Genomic DNA, 20,368 nt, shown 5'->3' on the forward strand with positions numbered 1-20,368 from the left:
AAAACAAATCTATAAAAGAGCATTGCTCACAGGGAGAGAGAGAGAGAAGAGAGTCCAGAATTGTTTTACTCATGTTTTAAACATGTACCTGAGATGACTGACTTGGAAACTTGCTGGATACCTGGAACCTGAAGCACGTTCTGGTTCTGTAGACTACACCCAGAACCTGTTCAGTGAACATCTCTTACCAGGGGCAGGCAGGACAAAGTTCTCCAATTCACCTGGATGGAGCTCAGCTCAGTGCACTGGAGCAGGCACTGCACAGACAGAACAATGCGGTACCTGGCCACAAAGGTGACTACAAAACTTGATTTGGTTCTCTCACCCAGCACTCAACTACTCCAACTAATTTCTTACCACTTCTATCATAGAAATCCAATGATATCAGTTCTGCTTGCTGTGACAATATTAGAAAAGTCTTTAAGCATGATTAATGCTGATAGGAAACACAGAGAATGTTTGATATGCCTGTTTTTAATGATTCTTATACATGCCTCATTCTTCCAAGCTTTATGAAACTCCTTTTCCACTTTAAAAGACCAAAAAACAAATGGTATTTGCAGAAAGCTTCCTGACCAGCACACCAGGAATTAAATGAGGCAATTTAACTGAAAGAGCCCACTTTGAAGGAGACGGCATTAGCTGCCACATACAAGATTTAAAAGAACTGAGGAAGAAGAGGAACTACTTTGATACCAGGCTGGAGAAGATGGATTCTGTCCAGGAAATCACAGCTTCTGGTAAGTCTGGCTCAGGCATCCTAACTCAAGGATTTTATCTGATGCAATCCCGTTTGGTTTAGGAAATGCAACTCTGTCTAGATGAGAGTTATTGGTATTTTTCCTGATGTTTTTCTTGGCATCCCCTCAGAGCCCCTGTTTCAGAGCTGGCTGATGTGCACAGGTGCTGCAAAAGCTCCTGTTACAACCCAATCGCAAAGCCAAAGGCTTTATTAAAGTCCCCTCCAAGGCCTCATCTGCCAGAATCATGAGAGGAAGGTCTTGAGAAAAACCCTTTGAGGTTTCTTTTTCATTTCAGTTTCCAAAATCCACTTCACCAGGTCAAAGTGACTTCTGTGTGAGATGAAAAGTGTTCACTAGAGCATTTTAGGTTTTGTTTGACATGGACCTTACCTTGACCATCACTGTTACCACAGACTGGGAACAGCTCAGCAGCTCTCTCCAGCCTTTGTTTTTCACAGTGGATGGTTTCATGGCAAGCAGCCTTTCTCCTGCCTTTCTGTCTCTACTACAGGCAAGCAAGCAGGGATGGACACAGATCCTACATTTTTTTGAAGGGGGAGGATGTCAAATAACATTGAGGGGAAAGGACAAAGAGGGACCACAACAATGCAACCATCTGGTGAAACAGCATGTAGATGAAAGCACAGAATAATTTGGATAGAATTATGGTCTTTTCATTTATTAAAAAAGTCATTCCAGCTCCCTTGGATTACTGTGAATGAAAGATAAGGGAAAAACTCATATATTCTTCCCCTACTCACTAAATAAAGTAAAAATGCAGAGATCTAGCTGAGAACCAGCAAAGCCCCACTGCAGCACCAGTCAGAGACTGTAAAAGGAGCTTACACAGCAGCTGGCTCATTACACACCTGTTAATTCTGGGTATTGTGCATTTTCTGGCTTTTACAGCCTATCCACTTTGCTGTTTGTACAGGTGTTTATGCACCAGGGAAACAGGTTTTAAGATGGGAAAACAGGTACAAAACCATAAACACTAACAAACAGAAGGTGTACAAGAGATTTGAGACAGACCTGTTCCAAGTGGCTGTTGTTCCTTTAAAATATTAGTGGGAAGGATAAGGAGCTTCGGGATTTGAGCAAAGTTAGACTGTCCTGCTCTGAGCTAATAAAAAATTTCCTGTTGTAGTTCTCATCTCAGTGACGATAAGTCAACTCAATTTCTTAGCTTAAACAACACTTTATGGGACCTAGTGTTTATATGCCCTTCAAACATAGGAACTAAAAGAAAAATGAATGCATACAGTGAAATATAGGACTGCTTAAATAGAATATGTTTATATATATATATATATATATATATATATATATATATACATATATACACACACATATATATATACTTCAGAGATCTTAAACATTCAGTGTTTGTTCCTAGGAGTAACTAAATTTGAAAACAAGAAAAGACACATTACAAATTGTTGCTAATTGTGCCATCATTTTATCAAGTGCTAAACATTCTTGCCTGGACACTGCCTCTTCTTTGCCATAGATCTAGCAGCAGGGAGCTCTTGTAGTTATACAAAAATACAGCCTGACTGACTTTCTGAGATGGGAATACGCCATACATCCTCTTGCCACGCCAGGAAAATGCATTTGGCAGCTGACTGCTACAGCTTGCCACTAAAAGAAAGGCCAAACATCCAAGAGGAGGCAGGAGAGCTCTTCCTGGAGTGAGCAATTTCTTCCTCCTGTTCATGATCCCAGAATTACATTGCTCTCAATGAATCCATTCATCAACTTAAAATGAACACCTCACTGCAGTGCCCAGCATATGAAGAGTGGCTGAATTTCAACTAGTTCCTCTGGAAATGCTCAAAAAACACACACCAAAGAAACCTTTCAGACATCTCCCAAGCAGACTTGGTGAGTCTGTTCTTAACACTCACCTTTCTGCAGCAGAAAAGGTAATTCTTCATTCCCACTGGCTGATTTAAACATGAGTATTTAAAGAACTACTGAATCATAAAAATCTTAGAAAACATGATCTCCACAATGTACAGATAAGAGAATGTGCTTTGATATTTCAGCTGATTAAATAACTGTCATCAAAAGCTTGTTCTGCTTTCCCATGCAGATCAGTCAGGGCAACAAAAGGTATCATCTGTCTGTGAAACCATGATACCCCAAGACTTTCATCACTGCTGCTATTTCAATATATTGTCTTCCAGTTGCCTAAAAAAGGCATTTGAGTGAATGCAGACTAATCTAATATGTCATCTGTCTGCTTGTCAGTTGTAAAAAAAACAAAACACTGCAACATTAGCTTAGAAGCTGAGTGACCAAGTCTGCAGTGTGGCCATTCATTGTGCCCTGACCAAAGAGCAGGAATGGAGAATATGCTCCATCCTCCTCACAAACACCAGTTCATCTCATTCTCAGAAAAGAGGCAACATTTAACTACTTAGAACATAGGAAATGGGTGATTAAAAAAAAACAAACCAAAACAGAACCCCTCTGGCCTAGGTCTTCCAACCAAGACAGTAGGTGAAAGCTCTTGGACAGTTCTAAAAGATGAAGTTTTGTTTTTCTAACTAAATCGAAGTGTGGCTTTAATATACTCTGCTTTTGATCATCTTCTTTGTCCTCTCCCTCACATACAAAATGGATATTTACCCTAAGAAAAGTATGTCAGTTCATGTGAAGTTCATTACCTCATGTTTTATACACTCATGGTTTTCATACAGAACTCAAACTAGCATTTGATTATTAATTTACTGTTATAGTGACATAAGTTACTCTGGGAAAAATAAGTAAAAAAAAGCTAATATAACAAAGCTTATGATTTTGAAAAGTTTCAATTTTTGGAAAACATGAAGCAAAATAACCCAACAAAGCAGCAGAGCAGCGAAGCAGTGTGTTTTAGCATACCTGTCTACTTAGAAACTGAAGAGCTGCATTTCCAAAAGAAAAGGGCATATTAGCAAGTTTCTCCCAGACTTTTATAATACAACATCCGTCTTGCCTATCCAATAATCCAAGTACTCCTCTCAAAGGGCACGCCCTGGCATGAAAGAAATACAGATGCACTTCGCAGCACAGCCCTTGCAGCCCTATTTTCATGTTGTAACAGAGAGCACCCTGAGGCAGCTCAGCAGTGCACCTGCCTGAAGTCTGGTGGGAATGTCAGGTTTGGACTTTTAAGTTCAAAGCTAGGCCAGGCAGCTGCTGGTTTTGTTCCTTCTGTAAGCAATTCCTTCTAAGATTCAATCAGAAGTCGTACATGGCCATGACCAGAGCATCATCCTGCATTAAAGATGTGCTTACTGCTCTGGGTAACCATCCTGAGTTGTTCATGTTCTGCAGCTGGACAGAATGTAACCTGTGAAAATTGTCACCCCATCAAGTTAAGTGGGTGCTTGTTTTGGCAGGGCAGATTGAACTGGCTATGATAAAAAAAATGGAAAGCAGCTCCCAATTTTTGATTAGTAACTGGGCTTTCACAGTTCAACAGTTAGCCAGCAAAATGTTTTTGGGCAAAAATACTCCCAAACCTGTGCAAAAAATCAAGGTTACACGTTAAACAGGCTAAATGAGTTTATATTGTGTATCTTCCATTACAAACCTGTCCCTACAGTACAGTAAGTGTTATTTGCATCAGTTGGGCTTTATGCATCCAGTGGGAGAACTATTAAGAAATTAATCAATTTCACTGTGAGGCTGTTTCACTTCCTTCCTCCTCCTATCCTCTCAAGCTTACATCTTCCTTCATTTCCTGTTCTAGCTCTATAAATCACTCTCCTTCTTGTATATCTATGTTTGCCTTGAAACTGCATTCCTCTCAGCCACTAATTTTTAAATCAGCAGTAAAACCATAGGATTTCTCTGGCAAGAGTTACTCTACATAAACTCTGGCTGTTGACTGTTTGTGGTTGTTCTGCTCATTTAGGGCCAGACTGCTGGCAGTACATGCACCACATTCAGCTCTACATGTTCTTTCCCTCAAAACCAGAGCAGTGTCATCTTCCAGGTTCCTCAAGCCAAGGCAAACCAAAAAAATACATCATTTGTGTGACTAACTAGAGGCCAAACCTGTGGAAATCCAGCAACCTGCACAAAAAAAATTCTTCTGCAACATGCCTGGCCGTGCAGGTGAAATAGTTTCTTGATTGTTGAATAAAATAGCCAAATTTCAGTCCACTATGGGATAGATACTCCTTACATGAAGAACTATTTGAGCTCTGTGGCAACCTGTGAAGTGTGACTAGTTCATCAGAGAGGATTCTCTGCAGAAGGTAGAGCTGGTTAAATTAACAAAAGCTATTCCAGGATGGAGACCTGCAGAAGGCCAGAGAACAGCAGATCTTGTTCCAGGGACAACTCCACCCTACCACCCCCAGCTCAGGATGTGTTCCCTGACTGGGGCAGATACACAGTGGGAGAAAACTTGCCTGGAAAAGATCTGGCATTGCCTCTGCAACACAAAGGGGTCTGAGAGTGAAGATCACTGCAGGAGCTTATTTCTCACCATTCCCCTTTATATCCCTTGAGCCAGCAGAGAAACACAAATGGTTCTTGATAGGCATAACTGCTGCCAAAACTGTTCTTTGGAGGAATCAGAAATGCATACATATGCTTTATTAGCCACTCACACAAGGACAATGCAGACAAACTGAATTTCATTTGGTTTTTATTTGAAGCCTTAGATTTCAAGCACTTTTTTCATGTTGGCTCAACTGACCTTGACACTTCTGTATTTGTGATGGAGTTTAGGTGGAGTCCAAAGATAAAATTCTCTCTTTTGTTTCTTGTTTCCTGTTACTGATACTTAAAACTGATGAATACAGAGTATTTTTGTGAAAATCTTAACAAATAAACTGTATGACATATTTTAGATAACAGATAAATGTGTATATCACCATCTGAATCCATTTTACAGCCACAAGTCATACATATTCTTCGGGCTTAAACCCACAGTATTTTACTTTTAACAATATTGGTTGTATGGCAGATAAATAAACACAGAAAGAGAGAATTTATCTACATTTTCAATGAAAAGTTCACAAAGTCCCTGGTATTAGGCTATTAAAATAACACAGAACTACAAATAATAAGATATTGTCCTCAAGTAAGCAATGAAAAGAATAAACAGGAGAGAAAAAACCCTCAAATGATCTTTCCACAGCACAGAAATGATACTGGGCTCAACTCCTGTATGCTTCTGGGTAACTCACTCCCATGGGGCTCAACAGCACTCTGCCTGGCATTTGAGAATCTGGAGTTGAGGGGGAATACAGCAGCATACCTTTGCTTTCAACCAACCAACACAGAAAGCTTCCCAAGTGAAAAATTAAACAGGGAGCTCCAGCAAAAGAGCTGGCTAAACAAAACTGCCCAAGACCTGGTGTCCCAAAATCATATGAGCAGCAGACAGGCACTGAAATGCCCACAAGGACCTGTGACCCCTGAGTTATGCTGCGATGGATCAGCCTTGCAGAAACAAGATCTGGACGACATGATGGGCAGCACTGTGCTCAGTTTGCACAGACAGGATGAGCACAACTCAAATTGATAGCAATGAAAACTGAAAGTGCTCCACTGGCTAAGTCAGTCCTCTAGATGATTACTGATGACATCTTCTCATCTAAAAACTCAAAATGTCTAGAAAAGACCAATGAGAAAGACAAAATTGATTTTAGTGAAGACCTGCACCCCACACAAACAAATGCTGTCACCAACAGAGTACAAGATTTCTTCCCCACAAGGGCTGTCCCAGCAGTGGCTCAGCCACCCAGGGCAGGCGTGGAGTCACCATCCCTGGAGGGATTTAAAGAGAGATGTGTGGATGTGGCACCTGGGGACATGGTTTAGAGGTGGCCTTGGCACTGCTGGGTTAACAGCTGGACTGGATGAGCTGAACAATCTTTTCCAACCCAATGATTCTGTGATTCTACAGCAACAAAGCAGAGCAGGCTGTGCCTTTTTGTGTACAATCATTCAGTTCAGGGAAAAGTATGTGGAATTAAACTGAGATTAAGAAGAGTTTACCAACACCCTCTCTATTATCTATTGCACAGGTAGGGTAAAGGGGATCAGTTTTGTGTGTGGAGTTATTACAAAAATTATATTCTAGAAAGGTTTTTTTTAAGGAAGCATTTATTTCAATTAATAAAAGACACAAATAATAATAACTAATTACTGTCTCAGAATACTAGGACAGAGGAGGGATTTGACTATTTAAGCAGTACTAGTTCTACAAAGAAGAAAAATCCAGTTCAGAGGAGTGACAGGCATCTTCTCTGAAATCTTCTCAAGAAATGAACTTCCCATAGAGTCACAGGTCAGTAAATGAATGACACCTTCACAGGTGTCAAAACAGTATTTTGTCAACATTTGTCGAAACAGTATTTTTACCAAATTTTGTACCTGGTACAGGGAAGTTTCTCAGTGTGCAAGAGCAGAACCTGGCGCAGCTCATTTGACTGAGCTGGGACTGACTGCTCAAGTGCCAAAGCTCCAGGAAACCTTGACTGAGGACCACAGCAGACCTGTCCCACAGGGAGCTGCTGAAATCCAACAAAGAGCAAGTAGTGAGAGTCCCTTCATATAACCTTTGAAAAAGGACAGTCCAGCTGCCTGCAAGCAACCCTTTGTGGCTCCCAAAGAAGACAAGTGCGTGATTTCACTCTAAGAACCTGCCCATCTCCTCTGTGTGCCCAGCAGGGTTATAAAGCTCAGCTCTGCTTCTCCTTTAATGAGGAAAGCAATCCAGAATCTGTGTGAGATGAGAATCTGTGCGGTGAAGCTGCCTAAAGGTTATCACAGCTATTTGGAAGAAGTGGCCAGATTCTAACCATATGTCACACTACAGACAAGCACTTTTCTTTTTTAAAGAAATACAGTCTTGAGATTGTAGCTTCTACTGGGCCCTGACAGGTAAGCACTGATGATGACAGCACCTTGCTCTACCACTGGGTTGCCACTCAAAACCATCAGGTGGAGGAAGATGGACTTGACATTTATTAGTTATAACTATGTATTATAACTATAATTATTATAATATACATGTATAATAATATATTATATAATGCATATTTACATATTGTAGATTTTATATATAATATATTGTATTGCTATAATTATTAGAATATATATCATACAGTATAATTATAACATTATAACTATAACTGATTAGTATATAAATTAAGGAACTACCTGCAGCCAAAATGTGATTCTCTACATGTAAGAAATCTCCTCTAAAAGCACTGTGATGTCAACAGAAAAAAAGGCTATATAAATACAGCCAAATTATTACTAAATATGCTTCCTGGCAGCATGGGAAAAAGGAAGAAATTCTAGGCCACAGCTCATCTCCTTGGTTGAAAAGGAGTCAGCAGCTGCCAAGGACTCTGCCTGCCTTGCCATGTTCAAGGTTTTTCACCCCTTCTGAGAGGCATGGGTAGGATCTTGCTGCCAAGTTCAGTATCCAGAGAGCAGTAAAAGCTTGGAGGAAGGGGCTGCTGAACTTTGGGATGTATTTACACATATTTGCAGAAGGGATTTTTGGTCCACAGGCGCTTTGGGAAACATCTATTGAAGTAAGGTCATAGGTTTACCACTAGTGTGCCTCAGGGGGTGATACAGGGCACACATTACATGCAAATCCTCAAGACTATAGTCCTAAACTACAGCGTTCATCTGGAATTATTTTTCCTTAATGTTTTTAATGTAGGAAAAAAGAAATATTGCATGAACAGTAGCATATTTCAGGCCTGAACTTACAAAGACCTTTTTCTCTGGCTATAGGGGTAACCCTTCAAACAAAGATGAGCAGACTGATCCAGCTCTGAAATTTCCTCTCACTCGCCACTGTGATTTCCTATTTTCATGAGTAATGCATTTCTCACAAAGATGAGAGTGTTTTTCAGAGCAATGCTATTAACAGACATCCTTTTGCTCAGTCTTTGTGTGGGTGCTTTTATTTATTTTGCTATCCTTAACAGTAACAAAGCTAATTTCAAAGCATTAGGCTATGTTGTCTTCATAGCACAAAACTGACAGATGTTTCAGATGTTAGAAATAAACCTCAGTGATATTTCTGTGCTGCCTTCAATGAGTTTTGGCTTTTATTTTTCATAGCAGGGGAAAATACAGGGTTGGGGTGCAGGTTTGGAGGATTCAGCAGAGTTGTGTATTTTCTGCAGCATCTGCAAGGTTTATCTGACTGCTCCTGAGCTGGGATTGCTGCAGGTAACTGAAAAGGGAGCTGGACAGACAGGTGTCACACGAAGTGACATCCAGACTGACACGACTGTAACAAACACCTGCTTGCTCTGAAAACTGAGCAAAACCAAGGCAAGTGAAGAAGCTGCACCTGTGTGCCTGAAGATGTGATGGGTGATGATGGAAGGTGTCCCAGTCCATGGCAGGAGGGTGGAATGGCTGTTCTTTAAGATCCCTTCTGTTCTCTGGTTCTGTGATGCTCGTGGGCAGAAGACAAGCACACACATGCCGTGCCTCCCAACAGCAGCCACCCTGCAGGTTTTGCTAGCCTGCAAATCCTTTCTTCAGCAGGAGCAGTTCAAAAACTGCTCTCCCAAAACCCCACTAAAAGACTCACCTTTGAAACCCCTGGAATTTTATTCCATCTGTTAGAAATGATATCACTTCTAAAATGTTTTTAACCAACTTTGGTCAAGGGTCTGTTCATGTTTGCCCAGAGGGAAAGGAATTGAAGTTTCTTTCCAAAAGACTCTTTCACCAGTCAAGGCCTGAAGACCTCAACATCAACAGGCTGGGAGTAGCCAGAGAAAACACAGCAGATAAGTGACCATGAACAAACATTAATGACCATCAACCCTGAACATCAACCCCAAGCATCGTCCCCTGCTTTGCCTGGTCTGAGAAAAGACTGGTATAGAGAGAACTAAAGAATGAATCTAAATAAATTAATCTAAATAAATGAAATTATTCAAAATAAAATAAAATGAATCTAAATAAATAAATGAGCATCTAAGGTGAAGGGATCAATAGCCAGTAGGAGATCAAACACTAAGAACTGTGTAATTTAGGACCAATGAACTTTGGGGCTTGTCTGTATAAATATGTGAAAAATCTAGACCCCAAACATCATCCCCTGGTTTGCCTGGTCTGAGAAAAGGCAAACCTGAAGAATGAGGACTAAATGAGCATCTAAGGTGAAGGGATCAATAGGAGATCAAATACTAAGAATTGTGTAATTTAAGACCAATGACGTTGAGAATTTCTTTGGGGTTTGTCTGTGTGAAAAATCTAGTAAAGAGCCACGTGTGATGGAATAATTTTCACTGCACAACCCAGGCAATGTGTGGATTAAATGATTTCTGTTGCACATCCTGGCCAGAATAAAGCAATGCCTTAATTCTCTAACACTGAAAAGATGTTGGAGAGTTTTTGTTTTTCCCTCAGTTTCTGGTGATACACCAAACTAAAGGCATACAATTTTATAAGATACAAACCCCACTGGATTGTCCCAGAGAACCCAAATCCCAGAGTGCTTATTATTAAGCCACAATGGCAGAAACAGTAAAAATATGAAAATTTATGGTGAATTTTCATTTACCTTGGAAAGACCACGAGCTAGCTCCATTTTGCAGTGCAAGTCCTGATGAGACTATTCCTTTCCAACATGACACCAACCGCTCATGCCAGCCTGTGCCCCAAATCTCTACTTGCATAAATATCCAGGTAACACTATTTCTACTATTGATAATGATAATAAAAATACCTCCCCCACATCAGGCCCGGTGAGAAATCACAATCTGAAAGCATTTCAAAGGCTGTCAACCATGAAAATCAATCAGTGCTGACAACCTCAGCCGAATCAGGGCTCATGGAGCAGTTTCCAGCATTACTGGAGAGCTGCCAGCCTAATCCTCCCGCTGTAAATACAGTGCTGAGAGCCTCCCTGACAAGGGAAAATGAGCAGATTACATGGGGAGGTAACAAGCTTGAACTGCACCATGTCATGAATGGTGGGGTGGAGGGGAGAAATCAGCCTCCCTTTGTGCTCCCAAATCATATGTTTTGTACCAATCCTTTGAGTAAATATTCTGGCAAGAGAAGTTACCTCTCCACACATTACGCTCAAAGTAAGGTGGTGGCTGTAAGAGGTAAACGCTTTTGCCTTGCCCAACAGAAAATAAACCATTTGCAAGTTCACAAGACCAGCCTGATCTATGCACTCAACAGCCACCAAAAAGCAGGTGTGCTCTGTGCTCCAGGAATGGAGCCCAGGTGGAGCAATACAGCTGGGTTCTGCAGCTTCTGCTGCCTCCTCTGACCAAGAGCATCCTCTGAGCATCCTCTGGGCTCTCACTTGGCCATCCAGGGAACGGAATTTCAAGGGAGTAGATGGGCACAGAAATGCATGTGCAATCAAAGTGATTACTCACCACAGCTTCCCAGGTATGAGGTGCTCTGAAATGACACTGGCACTAAGCCCTGTTTGTTTGCCCTTGTGCTACTCACTCCCGTGAAACTAAACCAAGATCCAACAATGAAAAGACCACTGATGATTCACAGATTTGTACCATTCCTTACACCCCAGCCAGAAGTGCTTAAGAATTGAGCCTGTGGCTTTACCAGCTCTAGAACCAGAGCCAGTCTCTGCTGTCCTGCGAGTTCTCTGAGAATGAGCCCCCCAGCTGGGAACTGCAAACATTTTACAAAGCTTCCTCCTTGCTGTTAGAGCTTCACTGACAGTGTTACAGATACATTTTATAATACTGGCTTTTGGTAAATATTGAAATGGATTTGATATGTGTAGTGTTAAAGTAACTTTGTTATCGAGACATAGTTTTAATTGCTGTTGTTAATTAAGCTCAGTGAAAGAGCTGATGTAAGTGTGCTTGTGTTAAAATGCCTGCTGGGATGGGATAACATCCAATGAACATGGGATGAGGATGAGGATGAGGACACTGCTGCAGATCTGCCAACTATCAGCACTCACTGTCTGAAGGCAGTGTGGGCCAAGGCCCAAAACTGGAGGTGATAATAAAGGACTAAAACCACAACCGAGGACTAAAACCACAAGGAATAAGCATGCTCTAAAAAGGTGGAACCCAGGAGGAACCATGCTAAACAGTTCTTGGAACATGTAAACCAGTTTGGGATGAAGTTTACTATGCATGAGGGTCTATGAATATGCAACAGGCTGATGTAAGGGAGAAGGTATTTTAGGGGTTCCCCGAAGGTAACAGGGTGCTCTTTGCTCAGTGCCAAGATGCACCCAGCCATAAATAACCTTTGCTCTGTGGTCCTTGTCTCCCACTGTCCTTTATGAAGCTTTTTAAATTTGCACAGGAGAGTGAACGTGTTTTTCACACCAGGAGCCGGTGCAGAGCTCTGTGTGCTGCAGACATCAGCCATGCCTGTGTGCAGGAGAAATGAAGGAAATATCCAAACCCTCCAACGCTCCCCAGCTTTTGGTCTTTGCTGCTGGACACCACAGCTTTATTATTTCAGTGGCTGTGTATTTTTAAAAATACTTCATGCTCTTGAACAAAGAAGTGAACTCTTCAAAAGGCTGCTTTACATGTCAGTGCTCACCCAACAGCTGTTACAGACAATATTCATGCCTTATTATTATTCATGAATGTTCAACTGAACCATTTTTTTTTGTTTCCACAAATGTTAGGGAAATGGCTCCTTTCTCCAGAGCTGAAAGGGTGTTTGTGTAAGAACAAGAATCCCCATTATTACCTTGATGGTCATTATTCTCAGTTGTTAATTTCCTCCCTTTAGAAATTTAAATCATGCAATCAGAACAGAGCACCACCAACACCTGACTTGTAAGACACTCACTCCGAATTCCAAAGAGAAAATAATTCAAATAGGCTATTTTTAAATAACTGTTTATCCATACTACCCTGTGAATCAATGTCATGTTTGCTGAAATCAGAAGTAAAATGGCTTGGGAAACAGCTCTGTCCACAGTGAACACTGGCATTATTTTTTAGCCCTAAGCTACTGATCAGCTTTATTTCTGAGCAGCTCTGCACAACCAGCCAGCATGTGTGTGGGTACTGGGGGTGAAATCAAGGGGATCAAAAACTCCTTGAGAAGACTGAGAAAATCTTGACACTTTTAGCTCTAAGTATTTGCTTTTTTACTGCACCTTTAGTGAACATTATCCATCTCAGGGAGTTTAAATTAAATTTCGTGGAGTATTTTGATCCAAGTTGGCATTCTCCAATCTACTTATTTGGCAGATGGATTTATGTGATGTACAAACAGCAGATAAAGCACAGGCAACCTGTAAAGCATCAGGAGAAACAGATATTTTTTACCTCTTCTTTGGACTTGCTTTCATGCTTGATAAACTAAAAACTTCCCTACTTGAAAATAGCATTTGAGCAACAAAGTTAATCCTTTCTCTGCCTCCATGCCCGGAAAATAATCTTATAACTCATTCTGGAGCTGAAAAGAGGTCGATAGGGAAGAAATTCTCTGCTGTGAGGGTGGGCACAGGGTGCCCAGAGAAGCTGTGGCTGCCCCTGGATCCCTGGAAGTGTCCATGGCCAGGCTGGATATTGGGGCTTGGAACAACCTGGGAGGTTGTGGGAGTTGTCCCTGCCCATGGCAGGGGGTGGAATAAGATCATCTTTAAGGTCCCTTCCAAGCCAAACCATTCAATGAATTCTGAGAGTCTCCCCTGTGTTGTTGGGCAACTCTGTTTGCTGAGCAAAAAGTGCAGATCCAGAAGAAAATCTGTCTCAAAAAAGAGGTTTCAGTGGGTGGAGAAGAGGAAGGATAACTGCTCTAAACACAGGTAACAAATAGTTGTTTTTCTTAGGAGCACAAAGGCACAAGGAAACTGCACACAGAGGTGTGCTGGGGTCTCTTCCAGGCAACACATTCCCAGCCCATATGAAAATATATAATTGGTAAACACCAAGTTCAAAGGTACCAGTGCATCAAGACAGGAAAGACAGAGTATTTCAGAGAGTTGAAGAAAGACCTTGCTACACCTGTGAGGAATAAAAAGGCAGATAAAACCTAGGCAGAAAAATATTAAATCAGGCACCCAGAGTGTAATCCTGGCTGAACACATGCAGTGATGGGCTATAAATTGATCATTTCAGAATCCAGCTTTGGGAGTTAACAAGACTGCTGGATAAAAATGCCAGCTCACTGCTCCCTAGCTGTCTAAAAGCAAGGAGAGTGACAAGAATTAAGAACAGAAAAGCAAATATGAGACTGATAAGTATGATGGATGTACAGACAGAACAAGACTCTGTTTTCCTACCGTGTGAAAAAGGATGCAGCTGAACTAGAAAAGAACCTTCAGCCTGAAATAGAAATGATTAGGCAGGCCCAAGGACAAGGGCTATGGAGTGCTGTGACACCGAGCAGATTCCTGGAGACCAGGTGTCCACTGTGCCTTCTGGGACAGGGATGGGGGCAGCACATGAAATTGGCAGGTGGCCAGTCCACAAGTGGCCAAGGAGGTCGTTCTTCACTCAGTGTTCAGTTAAGACTGTGAAAGTCATCTTCACAGAAGGCTGTAAATGCTAAGAGGAACACAGGTTCAGAAAGAAACTGGAAAAATCAATGGAAGTAATAGCTGAAGATGCTACCACTGACTCAGGGAAATCCTTGAGGATGGAACATCACTATGATAATTATACTCTTGCCCTGTCCTGGTGCTATTTTGCAGAATTTCAGTTAAGCTGCTGTTGGATATGGGGACTACATGGACTTTTGTAGTCTTACATGATACATCATTCTTTAAAATAAAAAATAACCACCCCAACAAACCAAAAAGAACCTAGTCAAAACAGATTTAAATTGGGTTTTAGTACGGTACCTGGGTACCACTGAGGAACCCATTCAGTGGAGATGATGTAGGAAAAGGCCTTTAGAAGAAAAACCAAAATTATGACAGGTCCTTCCAACACACTTCTATATCTGTTCTGCTGTGTTTGTATAACGAAAGAACCTTACTTTCAGAACACTCTTATATTATAAAAAGTAAGAAAAATCACAACATAAACTTAGAGAAAAAATATATCTGTATTCCCCCACACCCTAAATTAAGTCCACTACAGCAGTATTGCCAGAGTAAGCTGTCTGAAGCATGCAGCAGCTTTGGTTGGCTGGCTGAAAATCAGGAATCTTAATACATGTAGGAGACATCAAGCACAGTTTTACTGTCCTCAACTCTGTGAGCTGATGATAACTTTCCAAAAAAATTATGTTATCCACCTGTACCTTGCACTATCCCTTCATTAGCCATACCATGAGGATACAAGCTTATTTGGGCTGGAAAATCCTATCCACACAACATACCTCTGTTCTTATGATGATAACCTCAACAGTACTCCCAAGGATTTCCCCTAGTCTGCAAGTGCAAATGGCAGTGGTAATAAGGGAATTCAGAATGAAAAGCCCAACCCCTGGGACGGTGGTAGGAGAAATGACAGAGGAAATCCAAGTGCTAGAAATCAGGAAAAATATCTCTGTGGTTCAGAGAAAATACATAATTTTAAAAAATTGGGAGAACCCCCTACAATCAAGGACAAGAACCAATTGTGTGTGCACTGGGTAGCTCTGAATTCCCCACTGGATTTGAGCTGCCATTCAGACCCCAAAGAGATTTCCAAGAACCAGTTAAACCCCACAGGACGGAGCAGAACACAGAGAGGGAGAAAAGGAAAGGAATACCCTGAAACTCTTCCAGTTTCCAACTGCAGGTTGGCAGGGACAGGGGACAGGGCAGGGACAGGGGATGGGGCAAAGTGTCTTAGGTTGTACATGCAAGATCTATTTCCCATCTGTCAGAGCTGGGGCAGTTCTCTGCTGCTCATTGGGCAGGTTTTTCTTTATCTCTCCCACAACCAATCCTCCCTCCAGGAGATCGCTTCTGTTCATGGCCACTGAGTGTCCCTGCATGGCTGAGAAAATTCCATCATCCCATGGGGAGATGCTCCACCCAGGGGAGGAGCCAAGCATTCCTACCTGGATACAATCTGACCTTGGGAACCCCACAGCAGCCTTTGCCCACTGCATTCCCAGAGGAGCAGCTTTCTTCCCCACTGCATTCCCAGAGGAGCAGCTTTCTTCTCCACTGCATTCCCAGAGGAGCAGCTTTCTTCCCCACTGCATTCCCAAAGGAAGCCCAGGCCCATCTCCAGCAGCCCTGGAGCTTCAGAGGAAAACTCCCCCCTTGTCCAGGATCCCTGCTCCAGCAGAGCCACAGCTGGCACTGCAGGAGGGCTGAGCCACCATGGGATGGGACTGCTGCCACCACCCTGACCCACAGGGGGTCAGGGCCTGTTCTGACTCTGGTAGTGTTGGTTTGTTTTACTGCATTTTAATTTTTTAAAAATTAGAACAAAATCTAGATGGAGCTAAAGAATAAAGTAGGGATTTATTAAGAGGCCTCGACAGATCTACCTTGGGCAGCGCAACCTAAAATGGCCACAAAAATGCACGACCGCTCATGGGGTCTCTCACTTTTACAAGGTCTGCTCCATTTGCACATTGGAGTTCTTTGTCCAATTCTAGCTTTAGCCCATGCAGTCCCATCCTGCTTGTTTTTCTCTCTCCAGCCCACGTTGTTTGTGCTCTTGGGGCTGAGATTTGGATAATTTGTCCTTGGTCCCCAGCTGGAGAAGGAATTGTTTTGTCTCCCTGATCTGTGCAGAGAGCTCACCATCCCATAATATGAACCCCAGACTCACACACTAAAGCAACACAGAATCTGAAAAAATATAAAAGCTAAAACCTGAGGCATCATTTCTAATAAAGAACTGTCATTACTACTACTCTATCTTTGCCTGAGAGCCCCCCTAATTTCAAAATTGTAATAATTCAGAGGGAGGGGGTTTACATTTTCCATTTCAAGAGAAGCTCCTGCCTTCCTTAGCAGACACCTGTCCGTTCAAACTGAGACACAAGGAGAGAGGACAGGGCAGGGAAAGGGGACAGTGTGGGCACAGGGGACAGGAGGCTGCAGCAAGGCCAGGCTGGCTGCTGCAGGCTCAGGCTGCCAGCTGGGGAGCAGGAGCTGGCAGCTGGAGCACGCTGCTCCCCATCCATCATCTGCTGCAGACCTGGCCTTCAGCAGAGATCCTGGCAGCAGAGCCAGGATCTCATAAAACCCTGACAGACTGAAAGTGAGGCAGCCTCCTGCCTGTCTCCTCCCTCACTTTGAAATGTGGGGTAAAGCTGGGCGAGAACAAAGAGAGGCTGATGATTGATAACAACTTAATATCTTTGTGCAGCTTTATCAGGCTTTTTAACTAATGACTTAAGCAACTTCACCTCTACAAAATCAATCATCGTGTCATAAAAGTCTGAAACACTACAAAATGAAGTGCCTGCCCCAGGGATATAGAACATGTGTCATGTTTAAAGTGAACCTAATTCTTCTGGGGGTCCCTGCATGTTACTTTTTACTTTCATGTCCCTTGGAGATATTCAGAGATGGAGAGAGACACAGCAGGAGAACTGAAAATCAGTGCCTTCCCCTAAAGAAATTATTCAAGCAATATTCAGTCCACCACTAAATATAAATATAGTGAATATATGTTGATAGTGAATTCTGTATCACTCAGAGATATAGAATGGAAAGGTAATGAAGGTGGCTGTCCATTTTTAAGAGAGAAATAACAAGGAAATTTAAAGAAAATGACTGATGGCAGGAATGAGAAAGCTCCAATTAAAAATAAATAACTTCCTAATTCAGGACTTGGCAGCTCTCTTCCCTCAGCAGAAAGTGAAAAAAAAAATATACTATGCCCCTCTTTTCTGTACATAAAAAGGAAAACAAAACCAACTACATTTAGCCTTGCATTCTCTGAGGCCTTTTCTTGCTGGCAGAAGAGCTGAGCAGGGCTCTGAGGAGCACCTGGCCCTTTGCCTGCTCCCTTTGCCACTGTTGCTGTCCCTGCACCAATGAACCCTCCTTTTTTTTTCCTCCCCCTTTTGCCATTTAGGCAAAAAACCATTCTTCTAATTTAGGAAAAGGAAGATTTTTCTCAAATTGAGTCAGATACCTAAAAGTGATCAAGGCTTAACTTCCTAAGCAACTAAAAAAAAAAAAATCACGTTCTCATCCAAGCTTTTGTAACCCTTGACTGGGTATTTATGTGACAATGACTTCAATGTTGCACACAGCCAGGTGAGATCACGAGAGCTTTTCTCTACAGACAGGAGATATTTGTACAGTGCTTTGAGTTTTAAACTGTTTCTATTTCAATCCTGTTTGTAACCATACTAACCTTTTAACAGCAGGGCTCCTGCCAAGGATGAATTACTTGCCAGAATTTTTTTTTTCCAAAGCTCAAATCTGATGCAAGCCCTAGATTCTTTTTCTCCTGCTTTCATACAGTATATAATTCCAACCTCTCCCCGTTCATAAACTTTACAGGAACTGTATTTAGACAAAACGTAAACTGGCATATTTTCCATACACTTCATGGAAATATTCCTAACCACTTCTGCAAGCAGCTGAAGATGTGCTTTTATCTTGCCATGAAGTCACAAAGTTTAATTTGCAACATCACAGTTGCTTCTATGGCAACAGATGGTGACATCAAACACAGGATCATGACTTCACTATGGGATCAAGAAGGATTAGCTCTGCACCGAGGAAGTTAAGATCTAATACAAACAAACAGCTCCAACAATTGCAAAGAGAATTTACAGTGTGATAGTTTACTCCCTGTGTAAATGTTCTTCTTGTTTACTCCAGAATGAAAATCCCTTTAAATCAACCAGCTGTTTGTAAATTAAACACAAATGGATTAGCTTTAAAACAAGCTCAAGGGTTTAGGATGGGGTTTGCACATGTACCCAGTTATAGCTGCACAACCTATGACTTCCACCCACACTTATGAAGAAAAGAGGCCAGAATTACAGTATCATTCCCTCACCATAACCTCAAGGGCTTTCACCTGCCCTAAGCAGGTTATGAGGGCAGCATACCTGAATATAATTTTTACTGAAACATCAGCTTTGAGCACTGCTTGCTTCCTGTGAAAACCTTGTGGGGACAGTTATTTAATTACCTGATACATTATCTTTCCTAAGATAATCCTTAAATGGATGAATTCCCTGGCCTTTCACCTTTCCATTACCCAAACAGAGGGGTCCCAGCTTGAAAGGCCCCTCTAGAGGCATTATTTATCACTACTGTCCCTAGCTAGAGCCAGCCCTGGTTGGGACAGCACGTGCAATCAAAGAATCAGCTTCCCCTGAGGGAAAACACAGAGATGGATCTTTCCAGGACACAGCTGAGTCTGATGGTGGGATATGGAAATCCACATTCTGCAGCTGTTGCAGGGACTCTCACAGGTGGGAGAAAAGACAAAAGCCTTAAAGCAGCAGCACACGGGGAAGCTCCACCTTGGGAAGTACCTTTACAAGAAACTGAACCAGTTCTGCTCCTCTTTGTTCCTGGGCACAGGCTCTCAGCACGTTGATTCTGCTCCATCTGCAACCTGTGTGCTACACACACACACTGGGCTGCCAAAGTGCCCAGGCACCGATGCCTCAGGTTTTAGCTTTTATATTTTCAGATTCTGGGCTGCTTTAGTGTGTGGGTCTGAGCTTCGCATTAGGGGATGGTGAGCTCTCCGCACAGAGCAGGGAGACAAAACAATTCCTTCTCCAGCTGGGGACCAAGGACAAATGATCCAAATCTCAGCCCCAAGAGCACAAACAACGTGGGCTGGAGAGAGAAAAACAAGCAGGATGGGACTGCATGGGCTAAAGCTGGAATTGGACAAAGAACCTCAATGTGCAAATGGAGCAGAACTTGTAAAAGTGAGAGACCCTGGGAGCGCTCGTGCATTTTGTGACCATTTTGGTTCACCTTGGGTGCAGCCCTGGCTGGGCTCTTGTGCTGCCCAAGGTGGATCCATTGAGGAGATCCTTTTAATAAATCCCTGCTTTATTCTTTAACTCTGTCCAGCCTCTCTTCTAGGTCAGCCTTCACAAGGCATCACACTGACACACATCTTTTCCACCGCAGTGGATTCCAAGTCTTTCAACAAGTGGCATTTAGCTTTCTGAGAAGTATTCACAGGAATTCTGCTGGACCACAGCATCCTCTGTGTCTGCACAGACTGTTTTTACCCTGAAACGGTCCAGCTTGGACAGCTTTGCTGTAAGTTGGGCACTGTGAGTGTCCCCGCCCTGCCAGGACAAAACCACCACCACAGGATAAAAAAACCCAATCTCTGAGTCCACACCAAGTCACTCTCACACCTCTTTGCTGGGATGCCAACTAAGGTAGGAAATTCTGTGCCACTATCAGAGTTTTCTTTTATACAGACACATCTATCAGACTACCAGTCCTGCTCCATAAAGCAGATTATGTTGATTAGCAGAGCCCTTAAGGGATGGTTTTGAGCAGTTCTCTCCAGAATTCAAGTCAGACAATAGCTAAAGCACACAGCAGGGCAGGAGTGGTATTATAAATCTCCCATCCATTTCATAGGTTTGCAAGTGCTCTCAGTTATTGTTAGAGGACTCAGCAGGCTTTGCTGGACAATCCTTATCAGTGTCAGTAAGATTAGCTTACAGAAAGGAACTCGCCTAGGTAAATACATTCATTTTGCATATGCACAATTAACATAAAACCAAAGTAGATCAGGAAAGCAATAGCATGATGAGGG

At 42.3% G+C, this 20,368-nt stretch overlaps 1 protein-coding gene and 1 long non-coding RNA gene across 2 annotated transcripts in view; both read right to left on the reverse strand.

Annotated features, from left to right (window-relative positions):
• HS6ST1 (heparan sulfate 6-O-sulfotransferase 1) overlaps positions 1–20,368 on the reverse strand; it is a 189,233-nt gene that overhangs the window by 99,046 nt on the left and 69,819 nt on the right. The gene's annotated exons all lie outside the window — the stretch shown is intronic.
• LOC137480233 (uncharacterized) lies at positions 631–9,858 on the reverse strand. The gene is made up of 3 exons (XR_011002754.1): positions 9,823–9,858; positions 9,387–9,560; positions 631–734 (listed from the first exon to the last, which is right to left on the reverse strand). It is a non-coding gene; the product is annotated as an uncharacterized lncRNA (long non-coding RNA).

The sequence above is a fragment of the Anomalospiza imberbis genome, chromosome 10, assembly GCF_031753505.1.
Source record: "Anomalospiza imberbis isolate Cuckoo-Finch-1a 21T00152 chromosome 10, ASM3175350v1, whole genome shotgun sequence".
NCBI lineage: Eukaryota > Metazoa > Chordata > Aves > Passeriformes > Viduidae > Anomalospiza > Anomalospiza imberbis.